Below are 22,922 nucleotides of genomic sequence, written 5' to 3' on the forward strand. Positions count from 1 at the left end.
CATAGGGGCGGATCTGTACTTTGTTTCTTGAATAATTTTTTCTATATACTAACATTCTATAGGCTAGAACAGTGAAAATAAAATAGAATAAAAATTAACCTCTGATTAATTGATCAAAAAGCAAAGATATTATATGTATTCATGAGTTCAATGGAAACTCAATGATGAGTAGAGCTGGTTGGAACATTTCCATCTAAGTAAAATTTCGTCAGATTATGTTACGTTGAAGTCAGAAAGTTTCACAAAGACATATTAGTTATGACAAAGTTTTGTCAGGAACATGTGAGGGAGGGGGAGAGAGAGAGAAACTTCCTAAATACAAAAAATCTCATTTCGATCTGAAAATGGATATTGTGACACACATTCCACTTTCACAAAAACATTGGAAAGGTGTAGCAGAAGGAAAACAAATTTCAAAAGTTCCTATGAAACAGAATTGTCATCTTGTGCCTAGCTCTAATGCTGGCTTTAGCTACTTATTTGAATATTAAATGTAATTAGTTAACATAATTTCAAACCTCAGTATTGTCAGCCCATAAGGAGGTAAACAATAGGCAGTCAGGCTTTCAGACTGGGCCTTCTGGAAAGTGTCCACAAGGAACTGTACCCGCAATTCAACGCTTGCAATCAATTACCAGAAATCCGCATAAATGAATTACAAGTACAAAAATGTCCATGAAAGAATGGATGCCCAGTTTAAATATCACACCAGATATTTACTGACCTGGCACATAAATGTTTTAATCCAATCAAAAGCCAAGACTGTATTAAATTGTAATGTTCCTTTATCCAGGTTTGTTAAGTATTCCAAATAGTTTAGCATTTTGTATGTGATTATGTTGCTATTTGTCCACTGCTTACAGCCAATACAGCCTGTTACTAAGATTCCTCCCCCCTCCTCCAATTATGAAATTAGGGCAATATCTTTTAGAGCAGAATCCTGCAGCTTTAGCAAACTGAAAAAAACAGACTTATTTTTTCACCTGAAACAACTAGCATTGACCTAATACCACTACAGGGAGATACAATCATGCTGTCTGTCCTTTGATCACTGAAATGGCATATAAACTAAGACAACAAATATGAAGCTTTTGATAAACAAAAACAGAGACACAATAGTATTTCTTGTTTTGTGGAATGGTATCAAAAAGCTATTTGCTACGGTAGAGAGGAAATCTGTCTGCGTCTGAATGAGGAACAGTGAGTAATAATGTTGGGTGAACCTTCAGAGATCTGAAGTGTTGGTTCTGTGTCTGTTACTTGAAGTTTATCCCAACCATCTTTGCTCTGGAAATTGTACTGGTTTGGATCCAGCTCAAGTATGGGATTGATATTTTTTTCAGTTCTCATTTATGCCTTTGATAGTTTTAATCATATCTAGGAGTATGACATAGGGTTACAGACAGTTGAAAAGTATGCTACCAGTCAAAGAAGCTAAGGTATATTAAGTGGTTGGGTTGACTGTATGCTTAGAATAAGATAGGTGTTAAAATATTGACTAACTGAGAGAGAAAACAAGAAAGAATACTTTTGTGTCCGAGGGTGAGCTTCTGCATGGGCAATTATCTTGCCTTTCTGATCCATCTCTTTAACTTCAGTTATTTGTGGAGAATTAACTGTGTTTACTTGGGTGCTATTTGCATGCATTTCTTGTAACCTCATGAATCTAACTCCCTCTCTCTTTGTAATGCCATGTGGAAAATCTGAGTTGAGAAGACCCAGCTCTGAATGTTCGTGCCCAAAATAGCTGAGGACGTGTAGCAATTCTAGTTTTGAAATGTTATTTTCTTCCTTTCCTCGGATGCTTCTCCCCAAAATAAGAACGGACTAAGCCAGTTATAATAGTGGGCTCTCTTCCCTTTTCCTCAGAGAAACACATGACCAAAATAGACCCTCTAAATACCCCTTTTCCCTGGCTACCCTATAACTAGGGCCTTACCAAATTCAAGGTCCATTTTGGTCAATTTCATGGTCATAGGATTTTAAAAATAATAAATGTCATGATTTCAGCTATTTAAATTTGAAATTTCTTGGTTGTGTAATTGTAGAAGAGGTCCTGCCCCAAAAAGGAGTCGTAGGGGGGAGGTCGCAAGGGTTTTGTAGGGGGGGGTTGCAGTACTGTTACCCTTACTTCTGCGCTGCTGCTGGCCGTGGCACTGCCTTCGGAGCTGGGCACCTGGAGAGCGGCGGTGGCTGGCCAGGAACTGAGCTCTGAAGGCGGAGCTGCCAATGGAGCAGCAGTGCAGAAGTAAGGATGGCATGGTATGGTATTTCCACCCTGACTTCTGCATTGTTGCTGGTGGTGGTTCTGCCTTCAGACCTGGGCTTCCAGCCAACAGCCACAGATCTCCAGCTACCTAGCTCTGACGGCAGTGCAAACTGCAGAAGTAAGGGTGACAGTACTGTGATCCCCCCACCCCCCTAAAATAACCTTGTGACCCCCTGTGCAACTCCCTTTTGGGTCAGGAACTTGAGAATTTGAGTAATTTGAAAAATGCTGGTCTCCCCCTGTGAAATCTGTATTGTATAGGGTAAAAACACACACAAGACGAGATTTCACAGGGGGAGACCAGATTTCACGGGCCGTGATATATTTTTCATGGTCATGAATTTGGTAGGTCCCTACCTATAACAGTCATCTTCTAATAGCGATCTTCTAAAGAAACCTGTACACTTCCTGGAAAGTGATCATCTTTGTAGGGAGATGCCTTTCTGGTCATTGTATTCATTCATTTAAAGACTAGATTCTGCCATCATTACTGACTTTGACTAGTGCCTCATTGAAATCAGTGGGACTGCTCGTAAAGATTATTCAGTGTTAATAAGGGTGACAGATTCTCTAAGCAGTCCTGATACAGTAGTTTCAGGGTCCTGTCTCTGCCACCCTTATATTCATGTTCTGTAGCACTCTTCTCCACAATTAGTGACTCTTGTTGCAAATGGCTCAGATTCTGTGAACCTTCTTCCAGTTGTGTAGCGCCTTCCTCCAGAAATAATCCCGTGGACTTCATGTAGAATAAGGCATCATTCCATGTGCAATAGGGGTATCAGAATCTGGCTCAATAAGACTACTTGTGCGGTACGGTATTACTCAATATAAGTAAGGGTCATCAGCCCTAGAAGTACTAATTTAGCAGATGTTCTGGCAGTAGGAAACATAAAATATACCCTAATAATGTGCTCCCAGAAAAAGAAAAGAATTTTTAAAAACCCCAACAGTTTAATTTAAAAAATAATCCTATAATACCAGGATTAATGTTTCCCAACAGTTACTTTTACTGCTGACTGCATTAATACACAGGGCTAAGACATACTAGCAAACTAAATTGTCTCAGAAGGAGATTTCACTTATCTTTTGTCTCTCTTTTGTAGTTTGTGACTTATTTTATGGTTTTGTAATGATTTAGTTCCAAGATTACTGGAACTTTATGGAAAGTGATTCAAGATTGAATTTAGACACAAGGTATATATGGTAAATTATGGTAGTTGCACATTTGGCATATGTTAAATTGGTGGCATGTTGTGGACAGGAGGAAATTCAGAGGAAATGGCTGATGCACCCTGAGGTTGGTATTTAGATTTTAAATCAGTCTGGACTCGTATTCTGAATGTCAGCACAAAGTTGTATTGACGGTGGAGCTGGTTGTGAAAAAAGGGTCACTTTGAAAGTCAGGAGGCTTGTTCGACCTGAGAGTGCAGTAAAAAAATGCTACTGAATCTATGACAAAAGCAAAGAGTTACACCATTCACATTTACATGTTACATTATGTGCAGCCAGAGAAAAAGGACTGACATAAAATGCAATTTCAGGGTTACCCTCTGAAAAGAAAATTACAAGCAGCATTGTGTGGTATTATTGTAGTTTCTCCAGTTACAGGGATGCATGTATTGAGTCTCATCTCAATGCACTCTTTTTAGTGCACTCTGAGCAAGTGTTAGATCCAGGCTTGAATTCATAAGCCTCCATTTTCAACAGAAATTTGTACCATCTAAACAAATCCTATGTCACTTTTTGTGTGTTTTAATTTAAAAAGCCATTCATTTTAAAATGCCTGTGTATTTTCAAACAGGGACTTTGATCCTTTCGGTTAGAAGCTAATGAAATCCTCCCAGGCAACAGGCATGTTTATATGATATAAGAGGACAGATTAAGACTTCTTTGGAGGAAGTAACCTTTAATAGTCCTTTATATTAAATAAAAAAATAAATGGGCTTTTTTGTAATTACGGGGCCTTTTTGTAGGTTAAACATTAGATCTAAAGATGTGCTGACACAAAAGCAGTTAAACAGAAACTATTCCAAACATTTTACAGTGTGTTCTAGTCCAGTTCAGAGATAACTCCCACAATAATTGAAGTCAGAGAATTCCTATCCAAATATGAATGAACCAAACCATAAAATTGTGAGGGATGGAGGGTTTTCTTAAGGCTCCAGAGCCCCGTTACTTATTAATATTCATCTATTATACAGGGCTAATGGTGTCTGAGATATGTTACAAACGTTGGATAGGGTCCCTGGTTTGAAGATTTTATAAGAGCTTACAATCTAACTATGTCAATTTGCTTCATGATGAGAATTGCAAGTAATGTAAATGTTTGCAGCATGTACACCCACAGAGATGAGCTGAGGGAGTGGCCAGTTTTGGTTTTGCATAACAAATACTGGGCGAGGTTTGAGTCCAGGTTCCATTTGATCTGAACCAGCAAAGTTCAAAGGTTCTCACTTGTTTTGTCTCGCCAGGGCAGTGGCTCTCAACTTTTCCAGATTACTGTACCCCTTTCGGGAGTCTGATTTGTCTCAGGTACCCTCAAGTTTCACCTCACTTAAAAACTACTTGCTTACAACATCAAACATAAAAATACAAGAGTCACAGCACACTATTACAGAAATATTGCTTACTTTCTGGTTTTTACCATATAATTATAAAATAAATGAATTGGAATATAAATATTGTACACACATTTCCGTGTATAGTATATAGAGCACTATAAACAAGTTATTATCTGTATGAAATTTTAGTTTGTACTGACTTTGCTAGTGCTTTTGATGTAGTCTGTTGTAAAATAGGAAAATATCAACTCATCTAGAATAGCTGTACCCCCTGGAAGACCTCTGTGTACCCGCAGGGGTACATGTACCCCTGGTTGAGAATCACTGCCCTAAGGGACACACCATGGTGGTTTGGGCTGTGCAGAAACAATACCAGGGTTGGTTTGGATTTTGATGCATTTTATCTGTCAGAGTGTGGAAGGTATTCAGATAAACTGTGACCCCCTCACAGTATTAAATAAGACAATATTACTGACATCTCAGAATTAATACACTTTTAATTTGGTTTGAATATGGTTATCTACATTGAGCCTAGAGTGTAAGCCTGTTGACTTTCGTAGAGTTCCACTAGGGATGCCGTTTTGGGCTTTTGCAATTAGTAAAGGTTTCAAAAGAAAGATGAGGGTCTACAATAACTGAAAGGTTATAATCATCTGTATCTGTCAGATATGGAGAATTACTGGAGATGACACTTGAGGACCTCCACATCAGTAAAGCTTATGAACTTTCCCCTTTTAACAATGGATTGTGGAAAATGATCTTCATTTCAATTAAAATTGTAGCTTTCATATTGTGATTACTGCAGCACTTGAAAAGAACATTAGCCTTGAAATATGTTTTCCTGAATGATGGTTAATTGCTTGTTAATGACTCACAGCTCTAAGACATTAGAAATCCACTGCTAAGTTGGAAAAAATTCAGCCATGTGTTTTAGAATTTTGCATATCCCTAAAAGTTTATGGTGAAGATTTTCAGAAGTTGCCTGTGGCGTTTGGACACCCTACTCCCATCACAACTATTGGGAATTGGGTGTTCAAATTAGATTGGTGGCTTTGCAAATCAAAGCCTACAACACTGGTATATGCAAAGGTGAACAAACAGTTTTCTTTTGTACACTATGAATAAAGCAGTGTATTTATAGTTACCACACAACATTATTCCTGTACTAATAACATTAGCAGGCTGTAATTCTTCCTTGCGCATGTGAACGCACACTCTAAAGGCCAGCCTTCCTCTATTTGTTTAAGGCAGTCGACTAGTGTAACCTTGATTTATTTGTTCCCAATTAATAGTTTAAAGATTATTAATAGGACCAAACTGAGCTCTTTAAGATTCGAGCTTTTGGGGCAGTTACACATCATTTAATTTAGTGGAGGATTATGAATGATACAAAAAGTAATTGAATTAAGACTTTATTTAAAATAAAATAATTAGGTAAAGCAAACAGATGTTACAATATAACCATACACTGCATTTATACTCACATTCCAAAGTATAATGGTGCATCCGGTGGTGATCTGTCCTTGGATGAGAAGATTGTGTATATAATTCTTTCTCTAATGAACGATGCATACTAATCTAAAATTACTAACTTCTTTATAATCAATTATAGCACCCTGTTAATTAATTAAGCTTGTCTGTTACCATATCTATATTTCCACTGCCATATGTAATGTTCTGTACCCCAAACCCAAATATCTTTTTTTATTGGCTATTAATATAAAACATCAGTCTAATTATCATTTGTGTCAATGCAAATTCTGTGATTACCGATATCCCAAAACATCCAAAAATTCCCCTACAACACTTGTTAAAACCTGTTAAAAATATATATATATTTACCATATAACCGAAGGTTATCTCCTAACTTATCTCACTTCACTCATATTTTACTAGGCCTTATTGTTATCAAGCCAAAATTTTGGCCCAGAAACCTATTCTTTACTTACTTTTCAGCACATTTCTTTTTAACTTAAGCAAGCATGATCTCTATAGGTTTCACTAGGACTTAAGGGTTAAAATGTAATGAGTTTTAAGATGCATTGTTAAATGACCCTAAGGACAAGAATGTATTTTCTTGCAAACTTATTTTCTATAAGGAACACCACACAAATGAGCACCAGGAGGAGTTGTGTGGCAAAAAATACACTGGGTAGAATCAGTCTGGTGGGAAGGCCCAGCACTCATCCAGAAATATGAGTACATGGGCAAGGCATTGATTGACAAAGTATGTTTGACCCAGCAATCAATAACCCTCCTAAGATCTAGAGGATTCACATCCAGCTCCTGCTGACCACTTCACTTTTGGAATGACTGGATGTCCTAAAGCAAACAGAGCTACATTGGCTCACCAGCTACTCTCTCAGACACTGAAGCAACCAAAGTCTGTGCAGCCTTCTCAGTTCTTAGAAAAGTATGGTCACACTGAGCCAACACACTAACCTGCAAGCTGTATTGACCTTCCACATCACCCCAGCCTCCATCCCAACTCTCTGTGACCTATGTATGTCTATAGAGTGTTTAGCTTTTGGTTAGGCCACGCTACTGATATTCACTCAGGATAGAATCAGGATCAGTCATGTTCCAATAGAATGTGTATCCAGCAAAATTTCCTCAGGGATCTAGTAAAAGATTCAGTTTGTATGAACATCCAGAATGTAGATGCCATCCAAACCTTTTCAGAATGTAAAAAATGTGTAAGGCTATCCTCTGTTCTGAAGACCTGCCATTTCCCCTTCTCCTGCACCATTTCCTGGAGACACTGTGAACGCTCATCCCTTCATCAGAAGGAAACCTTAAAACCTCTGTTGGGCTTTAGCGGCTGATATCCATTTTCTGGATGGGACATCATCATGAATGGGGGGAAGGCCTCAAGCTCTCTGTTCATTCCCTTCTCCCTCCAGTGGCAGTGTTGAGTCTGGCCATTGGGCACAACACCAGCTCTACTCAAATCATGTGCCATTCTGGGCCATCCGCATTATTTATTCCCCAGAGTGCACACATTACTTGCTCCCTGGTGCACGTCTGAAGCCCTAGAGTCCATGAAATTTTAATGACTTCCGGCAATCATTAACAAGGAAGCCTCAGTGTCTTGCCTATTTTAAATATACACAGAAAACCCAGATCCTATCATCCCAGCTTCAGATAGAGTTTGGCCTAGAGTTTGTTTGGCCTAGAGTTTTGGCCTAGACTTTGGCCTAGAGTTTTTGGATCCTTTAGGATGAAAGGGACTATTATAAATATAAGACAATATAATTGATTATTATTATTTATTATGATTGTTATTGTTAAAATATTTTACCAGGGAAGCCTTAGATATCACATCAAATTTTTAAGACAGTTTTGAATGAGAGGTAGTTCACAGCCAGCAACGTTTGTTGCTAATGGACTGTTATCATGAATTCATGACAGGGAACTCATGCCTGATTGATTTTTATTTAAGTATGTTATCAAGGGAAGTAGTAAACCTAATTTAGCTGGATTTGTAAAATGTTGTGATTCTGACATGACTATAAGAATATTGTGCATTTACGCCGCAAGTTGTCACACCTGTAAATCATTAATTCCTGGTATTGCTGTCTGTTGCAAGATAGAAATGTAGTAGATAATCCAACTGTTTAATAGAGTTTAAAGGGGTAATTATAAAAAGCTTCTTTAGTCCTTAAAGTCCATTTGCTCATAATAAACTAAGGATTAGCTGAAGTAATTATTATCAGATTCTGAAGCTTAAAAGTGTAAAAGTAATTCTACCTGAATAATGATTTCTAGCTATGTAGTTCAATAAAGAAATTATTTGCTGTATGTTCAAGCGGGTGAGTGGAAAGACAGATTATAATTAGGGTTTTGATATGGCACATGGAGTCTGAGAATACAATTAAGGTGGTTAAAATAGAGTTTTTACATGTAGTTCAAGAAAAGGGTGTATATCTGAATAATGTTTTATGCCTTAGTCGAAGTACAGAATTGTAATGGTGAAGCAAAAGGCAATATATCTCCACTTGATTAATAGCACCAAAATAGATAATTATTTAGATCCAGCTTTCTGTAGATTTCCCAACCATCTTGATGTTAAATTCGCAGGCATTCCATTGTGATATTGTTAAGACTACTCCAATTGATTCCTGACGAGGCTAAGCCGCTGCATGTTTGTTTTGTAATTCTTTCAGTTTGTTTTTAAAAAATGCAGCCATGTACTTAGGTTCTGTGTTTGTACAGCACCTAGCACAATGAGGTTCTGATTTATAACTTCTGCTTCCAATTGCTATCAAAATACAAATACTAAAGAAGAAGAAGAATAGGTTGCTTTAAAAAATATCATGTTACCCCTTTTCTAATCTCCTTCTATTGTGTACTGAGTCTTTTAATTTTACTCTAAGAACCAGTCACACAGTGGTTATGCATCCAAAATTCTAACTGAGGTCATTTGGATTTTTGACTGTGTACTAATTTTTGTATTGACTCCTAACATTCAGAAATAGCCCAGTCCCCTCGATGCACAATAAAAGTTGACGCATTCTAGTGTGTTTAGCATGCCACGATATAAGGAATTTTCAGGGTTTAGGGTATTCTGGTGAAGAATGATTAGATTTCTGATGCAGCAAGACTGCAGGTCTCAAAGTACTAAGGGCTTGATCTAGCAAAACTGAAGTTGAAGGGCAGATTCGAGTTGTTTTCCTTGGGAGTTGGACCTGAGCCTAAGCCTCTGAATGTCTTATCTTGGCATTCACTGGATCTTATGTAAAACGTATGTTGTGTTATTCAGAGATTGTCTTTGCTTTGAATATTCCAAAGCCATGGTCTAAAGTGTAGAGGAGCTCTGTCCAAAACATTTATATCTCCCATGTCACCATGAATCGGTTCTGAAATACAATTTACTGTGAGATTGTCACTACATTAGAGCAGATAAGAGATTTTATTTCAACTCATCATCCTGAAATACTTGTTAGAGATGAACAGATATGGAGGGAACAGCAGATTTATGAGACTTATTGAAGGTGAGACCAAGGAGCTAGAATTTGATGCAGTGGTAAAAGTGGAGCTAGTAGAAAGATTCAAAGATGTCGTAGGTAGGTGACATGATCAAAATGACACTCTTACCAGCTGCTTTTTGAATTAACCAGAGGTAGCAATGTGGTTGTTGTGGAGACCAGAGAGAAAAAGTTTACAGTAATTAAAACAAAAAATAATGATGACTTGGATAAGTGTTTCAGTTGTATGGAAAGAGAGAAAAGAACAGATCTTTTAAAAGTTATGTAGGAAGAAGCAACAAGATTTGGACATTGCATAGAAGTATTGGGTGAGGGAGCAGGGAAAGTCAAAGATGACCCCTCCCCGCAAACATTACAAGCCTGGGTGACGATGAGCAAGTTAGTGTTATCAGCAGTGACAGAGGACGAGGAAACTGTAGAATGTCATGGAGGAAAGATAAGGAACCATGGTAAGTTTAAAATGACATTTAGGTATCCAGGAGATCAGGTGTATTTAATGGGAGAAGGGAATTACAAGCACCAAGAAAGGTGAAATTTTAATCCAGTTGAAATTCCTGTGGTTCTTTTGTTGCAGAGTGTACATTTCTTGTATAAAAACAATTAGGAGAAAGAATAATGCAGCCAGTAAATTACGGTTCTGAAAATTCTGCTTGAGAGTGCTGCCTTTTGGAACTGAGTATATACCAAAACTCAGTAATTACTATTCAAGGAAGGACGAACTTTTATTCAGTGGAGAACAAATCATCAGGTGATTCAGATTAATGGTATTCTTAATTTTTGCAAATTAAAAGAAAGCACAAGGAATATGTGGTTTTTTTAAAGATTACCCTAATGGACATAAAAAGATTATTCTATTTTTTTCTCATCTAATGGTTTTGTATCTGTACTTAATTATATATTTAACCACTAAGGAGTAAAGTACATAGACTTAAAAACCTAAAATTTATACTAATGGAGTTGTTTCACCAGATATCAGTTTATACTTTTTGTTCACACCATCGGTTAATTTATTTATTTACTCTGAGATGAGTTTTGTTAATATGGGTTATGCACCAATAACATTAATAATGCTCCCAGGGCTGACTTTCTACATGCTGTTAAATTGATACACTTTCTGAGTACCAAACCAAAATATATGTTAAACAAAAGATCCCTGAAATAACAATCTGGACCCATGGAAAGAAGGCCCTTGAAGAATTCCACCAGGATTTCAACAATTTCCACCCCACTATCAGCCTCAGCCTGGACCAGTCCACACAAGAGATCCACTTTCTGGACACTACAGTGCAAATAAATGATGGTCACATAAACACCACCCTATACCGGAAACCTACTGACCGCTATACTTACCTACATGCCTCCAGCTTCCATCCAGGACATACCACATGATCCATTGTCTACAGCCAAGCTCTACGATAAAACCGCATTTGCTCCAACCCCTCAGACAGAAACCATCACCTAGAAGATCTCTATCAAGCATTCTTAAAACTACAATACTCGCCTGGGGAAGTGAGGAAACAGATTGACAGACTGAGATGGGTACCCAGAAGTCACCTACTACAGGACAGGCCCAACAAGGAAAATAACAGAACACCACTGTCCATCACGAACAGCACCCCAGCTAAAACCTCTCCAGTGCATCATCAACGATCTACAACCTATCCTGGAAAACAATCTCCCACTCTCACAGGCCTTGGGAGGCAGGTCAGTCCTCACTTACAGACAGCCCCCCAACCTGAAGCAAATACTTACCAGCAACTACACACCACACCACAGAAACACTAACCCAGGAACCAATCCCTGTAACAAACCCTGTTGCCTTCTCTGTCTCCATATCCACTCTAGTGACATCATCATTGGACCCAGCCACACCATCGAAGGCTCATTCACCTGCACATCTACTAATGTGATATATGCCATCATGTGCCAGCAATGCCCCTCTGCCATGTACATTGGCCAGATCGGACAGCCTCTACGTAAAAGGATAAATGGACACAAATCAGACGTCAGGAATGGTAACATACAAAAGCCAGTAGGAGAATGCTTCAATCTCCCTGGACATTCAATAAGAAATTTAAAAGTAGCTATTCTTCAACAAAAAAATTTCAAAAACAGACTTCAAAGAGAAACCACAGAGCTACAATTCATTTGCAAACTTAACACCATTAATTTGGGCTTGAATAGGGACTGGGAGTGGCTAGCTCACTACAAAAACAATTTTCCCTCTCAAGGTATTCACACCTCCTCATCAGTTATTGGGAGCGGATCACATCCACCCTGACTGAATTGGCCTTGTCAACACTAGTTCTCTACTTGTAAGGTAACTCCCTTCTCTTCATGTGCCAATATATATTTATGCCTGTATCTAATTTTCACTCCATGCAACTGAAGAAGTGGATTTTATACCCACGAAAGCTTATGCCCAAATAAATCTGTTAGTCTTTAAGGTGCCACCGGACTCCTCATTGTTATCCTGTTAAAGAGCAGACCTGTGACTGATAAAAACTAATAATGCAAGATTATCGATTGTAGCAGCTTTAACTATATTTCATTTTCTGGAATATAGTTCAGTACATGACTAGTAGTAATTATGTACTTCAGGATGCTTGGTAATATTATTGCGTCAACTGATAGAGCTTTAAATGGTCTGGTTCATAAAGACCACTGGGGCCAGCTCCTCAACTGATATTAGCTGGTGGAGCTACGTCAGTTTACACTAGTTGAGGGTCTGCCCCAATGCTTTGTTTTGTTTGAATCTGTGGCATATAAGATCAGTTGACTTGTCCCCTGATTTATTGATGAGGGACTGAAGACAAGGCCCTGGCGTGTGGGATTCACTTCCACCAGCAGTTCATCAGAGCCTGAATTTGTTGACCTTCAGGTCATGGCACAAAACCTTCCTGTTCTCCTAACCAATGGAGGAAAGAGGCCAGGATGAGTAGATGGGTTGGAGTGGTGGGAAAGCTTTAGGAGGGTCCCTGTTTTTTGGACATTGTGTCCTAATTATCATTTGTACTTGTTATAGATATGCCACTTTAAACCAAAATACTGACGAGGCACATTTTAGATACTTAACTCTGAAAAAGTCAAGCAGTACAGACTGAAGGTCTCAGGTTAAATCCACAAAGATGACCACAGTGTCTTTGTTCATGAATCAGAGCAGTGTTACATCCCTGCCACACATATTCTGCTCCTAATTCCCTAAATGGGATTAGCTAGGCAATACCACTTTTGCATTTGAATGTGCTACACTGTTATTTGTTGAGCATTATTCTGTCAAATGGAATTTACACTTTAAGGAGATGTTCTGTAACCTGTCAGATTATCTCAAAACTCTAGTTAAATATTTTTCAGAATTTTTGCTCCATGTATAGATTAATAGAAATCAGAGATGGAAAAGACATATTAGGTCATTTAGTCCCTCTGCTGCTGAGGCAGGGGTGTTTCCTACAATATTCTTTTTTCAGCACTTTATCCAGTTTTCTTTTAGGCCATGTCTTCACTGCATGCTAACCCCAGGTTCAGCAATTGCAGGCTATTCAGTGTATGGCAGCCAAACCCACTTCAGCATGACCATATGTTGATATAAGCATGCTGCTGTCATGCCCCATGTCCACACCAGCACTGTATCTGGTTGTGATACACACCCAGATAGTTGTATTGTTTATCCTGAGATACATTGCACCACAACTCACTACACCATTCTATCCTCACAGTTGCAGAGTGTTATGGGGCAACATGCCTGTCCACTCTGGGGATTGTGTGAAGAAATTGCCTTGGCCCAGGAAGTTCATTTCCTGGCAGGACCAAAGTCGGTGTGGTGATGTGCTATTCTGTGCCAGAAGTCTGAATCCTACTCGCCTTAATAACCAACAGCTGCTGTTTTTTATGGAGGCAATGTTTCTTTTCCGTGCCTTTGCTGAAGCTGCTGCCAAGAGACCATGGCAGGTGTTTCTGAGACTACTTTTGGCCCAGAGAAGACACAGGCAGCAGCTTACAAGCAGAACAACAACAAAAGAACAGGACCATGAAGTGTTTGAGTGGATGCTGCTTTTTAGGGGAGATGCCCTCCGCGTACTTGCATGCACATGTGCGTGAGCACACACACACGCTGCTAGACTGGAACCACCAGCACATATTCTTAGGGCCACATTGTGATGCAAACATGCGAGACCAGCAGTGAGGCCAGGACTTTCACATGAGGTGTATAAGGAGCTTGCTCCTGCCCTTGAGAGGCAGAACACCCAGATGAAACGGCCTATAACGGTCCAGAAGTGTGTTGCTATTGTGCTGTGGAAGCTGGCAACACTAGACTGTTATAGATCTGTTGTTAATCAGTTCGGGGTTAGCAAAGCCACGGTGCAGGATACTGGACTAGATGACCTCTTGAGGTGGCACAGCAATCATGGAGGTATGCCAGACAATTAATACTGTGCTGTCCCATCCCCCCCTCAGGTTGTAAAAATTGGAAATATTCCTGAAATAATTGCAGGGTTTGAATGGATGATGTTCCTGAACCGTACAAGTGTGACTGTGGCATATCTCTAGCCTATGTATGCCATTTCAAACAAGCGAGTACATTAACAGGAAAGGCTGCTATTCCATCATTGCACAGGCCTTATGGACCACCATGGCATATTCGATGGACACCAACATTGAATGCAGTATCATGGTGCATAATGCCAGGCTATTTTAGAAATCTGGGTTGTGTCAATATAGGCCAGCTGGTACATTGTTTCCCCCAACAGTCGTGCTGTGATTTTTAGGTAAACTGCTGCCCTAGTTGATAAATGTTTATCTTGATATGCGCCAGATTGGATAAGAGGCAGTTTAACTACATGCTGAGCATGTGCAGAATCATGATGGAATGTGCCTTTGACTGACTGAAATCAAGAGGGTGCTGCTTACTCACTTGTTTGGACAGTTACCACCACACATGTAAAGCACACAAGATATCCTAATCACTATATATATGAGATGGAATGGATTACCAGCAATGATGCTTTGTGGTCTGCATACAGACAACTACCAAATGCAACTATTTGTGGTCCTGGGTCTGTTTAAAAAAAAAAAAGCCATGATAGATGTCTCGTACACTTGCATTCACAATCTGCAGAAGGTTTACACTGTGGTCGATTAATGGTGTTGTATAGCGCATTGAGCTGTTGCCTGGAGATCAAATGTAGTGTTTATGCACACATTAGAGAAATAAGGATTCCTTCTTCTTTACCTTTATTGACATTCAAATTGGAGAAGGTTTAGAGTGCAGCTGATATTGCGGATATTGTGAGGATCCATGAGTGGCTGGATGGTGAGTGGCTCTCTGGCTGGCTCTGTCAGTCATTGTTGGGCATGAGTTGTAGGGCATGGCAATGTCGAGGCAAATCCACAGGAGTCATGTGCCCCGTGGATTTGCCCCTCCACCTCATGAGCCAGAACTTGTCCCTGTGAAATTCGATGTCTCATTCCCTCTGCTCAATGTCATGATGTTGATATTCATCCAGAAATTTTTCCTCAGCCACTTTGTCCTGCTCTTCATCACTTTTCCTCTGACTCCATGTGATTTTCTGATCAAATGGAGCATTCTTTATGCATTTCCATTACTAAGTCTTCTCTAGTCCTCCACTGTTTTGACATCAAATTCTGAAGTCTTTCATTGACATTGAGTGGTATCTTAGTTGGCCTCCCATCCCTGGAAGACTCTGTGGGTACATTTACACTGCAGTAAAAGACCTGTGGCACAGCTCCGTTGACTCAGGCTCATGAGATTTGGGCAACTGCAATGTAGATGTTTGTGATCAGTGTAGACCCCATGAGGGGGGTGGGTCTAGCACAGAGGTGGGCAAACTACAGCTCGCGGGACCCTTCTGCCCTGCCCTTGAGTTCTTGGCTGGGGAGGCTAGCTCCCGGCCCCTCTCCTGCTGTTCCACCTCCCCCGTAGCCACGCCACTGCGCGGGCAGCACAGGTTGCACCCACCCACCTCCCAGGCTTTCCAATAAGCCAGTCCTGCCGCTCTGAGCGGCATGGTAAGGGGGCGGGGGTTTGGATAAGGGGCAGGAGGTCCCAGGGGGCAGTCAGGGAGCAGTTGGATGGGGTGGAGGTTCGGGGTGGGGGGTTGTCAGGGGACGGGGAACAGGTGGGGTTGGATAGGCATGGGAGTCCTGGGGTGGGGGATGCCGGGAGGGGGCTGTCAGGGGACAAGGAGAGGGGGGGTTGCATGGGTCGGGGGTTCTGAGGGGGGCAGTCAGGGGGCGGGGGCCAGGCTGTTTGGGGAGGCACAGCCTTCCCTACCTGGCTCTCCATACAGTTTTGCAACCTTGATGTGGCCCTGGGGCCAAAAAATTTGCCCTCCCCTGGTCTAGCCCCAGCCCTAACATCTATTTTTAGTCCAACAGCTGGAGCCAATTGACTCAGACTCTGAGGTTTCTTTGCAGTTGTGACATACCCTTCTACTGTCTCACTTAGTCCAGACAGACACAGGAAAAATATTTGCAAGTATTTATAACTCCCTGAAATTTCATACTCCCTATACATGGCCACAACTAAAACAGAGCAAATTTTTTCTCAAGGAATACCATTCTCTTTGGTCATTCAAGACAGAGTTTCTACCCTTCCCTTGGGACTGTTCACCAAAGCAATAAATTTCCTTGATACTCAGTTTAAATATTCCCTTTCTTAATTTCATCCCAGAAATCCTACTTTTACTCCACTGACTTCAATGCCAAAGTAAGGACTGAGTAAAAACAGAGTAAGGATCTCAAGATTTTGCTCACTTTGCATATTTTCTATGATCAAAAATTTGCTCCTGTATTTAAAAGCCTTTGAAAGAGAGATTTAGGTTTTATATTACATTCATCAACTCCTACTAAGCAGCATTTATCTGAAAATATACCATTTAACTAAATATTAAAGACTGCACAATTTTTATAATACAATTTTATTGTTGATTCATATGTTATATATATTTTTAAAATGCACACTGTTGTATATGCAAAATTCATGTGCATTTGTGTGCCTAAATTCATGAAATTGCCATTTGTATTTATTTATTTATTTTTGTGCTGTAATATCAGTTGCATACATAACTGACTATTTGGATGAGTAAGTGGGCATTTGTGAATGAATTACATTGACTGCAATTTTGATAATTATGTATGCAAATAAATATTGCACAAAAATACCCAAATATTATTGTCTGCCAAATTGTGTACACACACATTTTTGGGTGTTTATAAATCTGACCCATAATATATTACAGCTGAAATAAGAGACTTGTAAGTTGTAATGGTGGTAGCAGGTTAACAGGTATACTAGTTTTTCATTAAGACATCACAGTGTGTTAAGAGTTCCTCCTCCTATTATATTCATTGCAACTCTGAAAAGAATAAAGTAATAAAAGTGAATCACCACCTTAATTATGGTCGGTGCACTAGCTCTGTAAATTCATGTTCAGAAGCTGCCTTGCTGAAAATCTCCTACAGGAAAGTTTCCTAATGTACATTTTTTTTTGTAATGATCAGTACCAAAAAATAGCTATTTTAATGAAAAACTTGTTTATAGCCTTCTGATGGTGATGCTCAGGTATGGCTCATTCTCAGTGGGAAAGTACATCATTCAGAGGTGTGCTGAATCCGTAATGTCAGCCCATGTAAATACACACAGTGGAAGTTGCAAGATCCCACAATCATGTGTTTCAAGACAGCCATGGCACCTTTGTGAATTGGTCAGACTGGCTGCTTTTATTTATCATTTCCAATAACAAAAATCATATGTGAACATAGGCCAGAAATTTTCAGTTCACGTTAGTGGTAGGGAAGGGGACACTTGAATGAGGGCACTCGCTCATTTGTATGGAATGACAGATAAAGACAAACTTTATCACAACAATCCAAGGAAACTCTAAAACTTAGTTTGCCTACGGTGTCCATTCCTCACTTTTTCTTTCACTGGTATACGTGTCAAGATGATTCACCTTGGTGGTGTGAAGACCATATTTGCACCTCCTTCAGTTTGGCAGGTTCAGTTTGTATAAATTTCCAAAATCTGAATACTGAATCTAAGCTGAACCTCTTTTGGTACGGAAGTGTAGTTACAAATATCACAGGAATAATAATAATTTGCATTTAATAACAACTTCCATCCAAAAATCTCATATTTTACAGACACTGATGAAGTCTCACATCCCCCACTAGGACAGGTGACAGATATTGTAACCACATGCAACACCTCTGGGCTTATGTATCATTTTGGGCTAGCGACTGTCTGCAACTCCAGGGGGGAGGGTTATCTCAGCTCCTACAGGAACCAGAAACAATGTGTGGGGGGTGATTAAGGTGAATCACTTAGGTTGTAAATACCTCCAGAAATGGATCACTCCGTGGGATGGTTTGCGTATGCTGGTTCAAACTGAGTTTTCCAGAGACCATCAGACAAAGAAAGTTTCAGGAATCAAGGCTGTTGCAGAGCCAGTCTCCAGGCAACCTAACAGTTGCAGCTGGCCTGTAGTAGGCTGCCTGGTTGGCTGTGCTGCCTGAATGGTTGGAAAAGTCAGCACACTGGCTCTTAAGCCCAGCATCTGCAGCAGTTCAGTTGAGTGGCTGCTAAAAGCATTTACCCATGGCTGTGATAGCTCCTGCCTTGTTACAGCCTTGCCTCGCTGGGTAACCTGGTTCTGACCATGGGCTCCAACTCCTGACTCTGGCGGTGGCTCTTGGCTCTGTCATCTGGCTCCAGTGCTGACCCTGGGCTCTGATTCCTAGGTACTGACTCTTGTTCTGACCGTTAGGCCTAATTCCTGCTCTGCCCACTAGGCATGATTGCCCAGGTCCCAGTCACATGACAGAAAGAGCTTTTGCTATAAAAAAGAGTGAACTGATTCAGGGCCTCCTTTCTGATCCAACAAGCGGACAGGACTATCCAAGGAGGGCCCCAATCCTTGTGGGAGGGTTGGAAAGACTTTGGCTTACTAGGGCCCCTTAAGACTGATGGGTGATTCCTGGTATGTTCAGTGTGTGTTTACATCTGTTTATTGTTTTTATCATGTTTTCTCTGTAATGCTTTTACCTTTTAAGAACATGTCTGCTTGTTTAGCTGTGTGGTGGCTTGTGACTGCTGGCAATACACTGATCATAGCCCTTGGACGGAAAGCAAAGCACAAGCACTGGTCTTTAGGCAGACTGGCTCTCTGTGGATATCCTAGTCTAAGACAGGAAGTTATGAAGCCTTAAAACTCCGCCTCTCGGAATGGAGTGGGACCAAGTTCCCTGCCCAGAGACAGGTGATGGCTTGAGACCTGACTGAGAATTGAGGTACACAAAGGTTAAGCAACTTTCTCAAGGATATGGGAGAGCCAAGAATAGTACCCAGATTTATAGAACCATAAATTGTAACAAAGAAAAATGGTGTTTTCCTTTCTTTTTCCTTTCTTGTTTTTAACTGAATGCAATTCCCTAGGAAATGCTGCTTAAAGTGTGAGGTAGGCCCCATTGTATGTGTAACTGATCAGTTGGGGGACTAGGACATGTATCCCAGTGGCTTTCCAGAGACTCTGCTTTTGTTCAAAAAAGAATTAAGGGCCAGATTTTTAAAGGTATTTCGGTGTCTAAAGATACAAATAGGCACCCAGTGGGGATTTTCAGAAGTGCCTATCTGCATTCGTAAGCACCTAAATACCTTTAAAAATCTGCCTTAACCTCTAGTTGCTGTGGAGAAAACCTTGGAAGTGTCATCTAAGTGTAACCAATGCTGTGATGTCAACCTGAGTTTGCAGAGAGCCTGAAATGTTAAATCTGAGGTGTATGCTGACCCATTCACTTCAATGGGTTCTGCAGATTCAGATGCCAAAGATGAGGCTTAAATGTCAACATTATTTACTGTTTCACTGTTTACCAAAGCATGCAAGAAAGGAGAGGAAGATTATGAAAATCTGCACAGCCTGCTCTGCATCACAATTATCACAACAGACCACTTATTTTGGGCGGGCCTTGGTTAGGTTAATGGGGAGAAGTGATTTCATTTTCCTGAAAGGAGGCTGTTTTCATAAGTCTGAGACATGCTGCTCTAAAGTTTAATTGTCATAGATGTTGGTGTAATTTTCATCTAAATTGATTCATTGATGTTAGAGGGCCAAATCAAGCCAACAATAAACAGTCGATTTTAATGATGTACATATCTAGATTGTGTATCTTGTCCATTCATATTCCTATACTCAAACATTAAATCCTACCTATACATAGAGTTCCTTAGCTTGGTCACTCCTCTGACATCCTGATCTTGACCTGTATCTCACTGCTTTTTACTCTAGATTTCTCTACTCTAGGTTTCATATTGAAAGGCCGTTGGATCCTGAGCCAAGACCCCTTTTTCAAAGGTTATTTCCATGGTTTGTCCAGTGGTTCAATCCCTGCTTCATTTCACTCTGTTTTGCAGTGGCTCCTTCACCACAATTCGATGAACCATGTACTGACTCCTGGAAGACCCCTTCATCCCCATGCCTCATGTCCTAGTGCAGCATAAGCCCTGTGATATTTTAAGGCTTTGCATCAAAGAATCTGTCTTAACCCAGCCTCCTCGTTTTCCTCAGAACTGCCCTATGCTTCAGCTCAGTCAGACTTTCCTTCACACACGCAGAGGCTGATTCATTCTCTCACGCAATCTCTGACATCATCCCACTGCAGTAGCGTATCCTCCCTATGCTAGCTAGTCAGTGCCTTTCAGAAACAGTTGGCTATATCCCCCTGAAGTGTGGAACAACTTGTTTGTGCCATCTCTAATATTCCCCCCCCCCCCGGCCCCCAAAAAAAACAACAACACTTTTGGAAAGGCCTCCACAGCATCACTCTCCCTTTTCTTGACTTCTAGAAAATCTCTTGGACATGGTTTTAATTAAATTAATTAAGATTTTTTTTTAATTACATTCAAGAGCTCTGGTGACTAATGTAAAGCATAGGCTTACTGGTGCTGAATATGTATCCAGAAAGCACACCCGATTTTTCAAGAGCCTGTTTTTCAAGTAGCACAGTTACATTTATGCTTTATGATATGTTTCTGTCCTTCTGTTCTCTTTCTTTTTGCCTTTGGCTCTTTTCCTCTCTTATACAATGTGTATTTTCTCAAGTGGATCTAGAACAAGATTTTGATTATACTGACAAGAACAGCAACACCTCTGTAGCTTGTCCTACAGCAAAGGCATGACAGAATAAATAAATATAAATAAATCCTCATTCTATGGTTTCTGCGTATGCAGTGCTTCACTTCCTCTCTCCACAGGGCAAATGCTCTGGCAAACAGCTTCCTCACATGGCATGTCAAGATCTGAAACAGATGCTGACATAACAGATGCAGTTATCTTGCCTGCCAGAACCTAGAAGTTGAACCCAGGTCCCAAGAGTACGGAAATCTCTCTGTGCAGGGAGATTAGGAGGATTAAGAGACAGTGTGTTGCCTGTGCTTCGTAATATACACTATAAGAGATGCTCCTATTGAACCATTACATATCACTTCATTATACATCTTCAAAGTGCTGTACAGAAAAGCCAGTGCACTCTACTAATTCCCCATAGAGATGAATACAGTTTTTTAGTTGTAGAATATGGACAGGATGGGTAGCTTTGAGGTAATAGCACTTAGTGGCTTGGTACCTCATTTCCCCATCTGTAAGATGAGGATAACAATACTACCTTTCTGTCCCCTTCGTACTGTCCATTTAGACAGTAAGCTCTTTGGGGCAGGGACTGTCTTTTACTGTGTGTATGTACAGACCTAGCACAATAGGGCCTCAAATTCAGTTGGGGCTTTCAGACACTGTCGTAAGATGAATAAATTATAGTAATAGTTAATATGATGCATGCTGAACTGTACTATCAGTCAGATGGCTTTTTGTTCATCCCATTCCCCTCTTTCCATGTGTCCATTGTTTCACTAGACTTTAAGTTCTTTGAGGCAGAGACCGGTCTTCCTACTGCATGTTAGTAAGGTACATGCCCTATCTTTTCTATATGTCCCTTTATATGTCTGCAAAGGGTTATGTCTTAGTGTTCATAGTATGGTTGATACTATATGTATTTTAAGTGTTGTACTGTTAAGCACTAGTTACTGTATTGTAGCAGTCTATTGGTATATCATTTTTAAGCACTGATAAGTGTGTTCAGTGCTATGCAAAAGCCAAATGAAGATAAAGTCTCCACCCAAGGAGATAACAATCGAAAGGTCAAAGAGAGATCAGATAGAAACATACTGGGAGACAACACAGAGAATGGATATAACATACAATAGGGTTTGTTTTTTTAAATTTGTGGGTAATATGGAAAAATGGATTTTCCAGAGGGATTAGAATTAAAAGAACATTTTCAATATAAACTGTGTGTGTGTAAAATAAATAACAATGAAAGTATACCAAATAAAGTAGTAATCATTTGCCTTTTCATCATTTCCAGCTTCACTGTCACAAAAATGTGAATAATTATGAAGTTATTTAATATATCATCTTTCTTTTTTAAAGTATATTTCTAAATCACCTGTCCAAATACTAATGTTTAACATAAAATCTGTTTCAGAATATCCCTCAATCTGCAGCATTTTGACTGTTTTAGTAAGAACAGGAGTTAAACTGCTCCCGTGTGTTATCAACTTAAAATTAAATTGGTAAACACTTTGGGCTCTATTATCCATTCTAAAAAGAAAAGGAGTACTTGTGGCACCTTAGAGACTAACCAATTTATTTGAGCATGAGCTTTCGTGAGCTACAGCTCACTTCATCGGATGCATACCGTGGAAACTGCAGCAGACTTTATATACACACAGAGAATATGAAACAATACCTTCTCCCACCCCACTGTCCGCTCATGCTCAAATAAATTGGTTAGTCTCTAAGGTGCCACAAGTACTCCTTTTCTTTTTGCGAATACAGACCAACACGGCTGTTACTCTGAAACCTGTCATTATCCATTCTGTTACCAGTTTTACGTCATTCTAACTTCACAAAGGAGTTATACTCATGTAAAACTGGTATAAAGGAGGGGAAAGCCAAGCCCTTTAAAATTAAAGTTTTAATAAACCATGTGGAATAATAAATCGTAGTGTTCAAGGTCTACCTGTTATAACTT

General features: G+C 39.9%; 1 protein-coding gene across 1 annotated transcript in view; it reads left to right on the plus strand.

Moving 5' to 3' along the window:
• Positions 1-22,922, plus strand: part of SLC2A9 (solute carrier family 2 member 9) — a 169,620-nt gene that overhangs the window by 108,284 nt on the left and 38,414 nt on the right. The window lies entirely within an intron of this gene.

This window comes from Eretmochelys imbricata, chromosome 4 (assembly GCF_965152235.1).
Source record: "Eretmochelys imbricata isolate rEreImb1 chromosome 4, rEreImb1.hap1, whole genome shotgun sequence".
NCBI classification, from domain to species: Eukaryota; Metazoa; Chordata; order Testudines; family Cheloniidae; genus Eretmochelys; species Eretmochelys imbricata.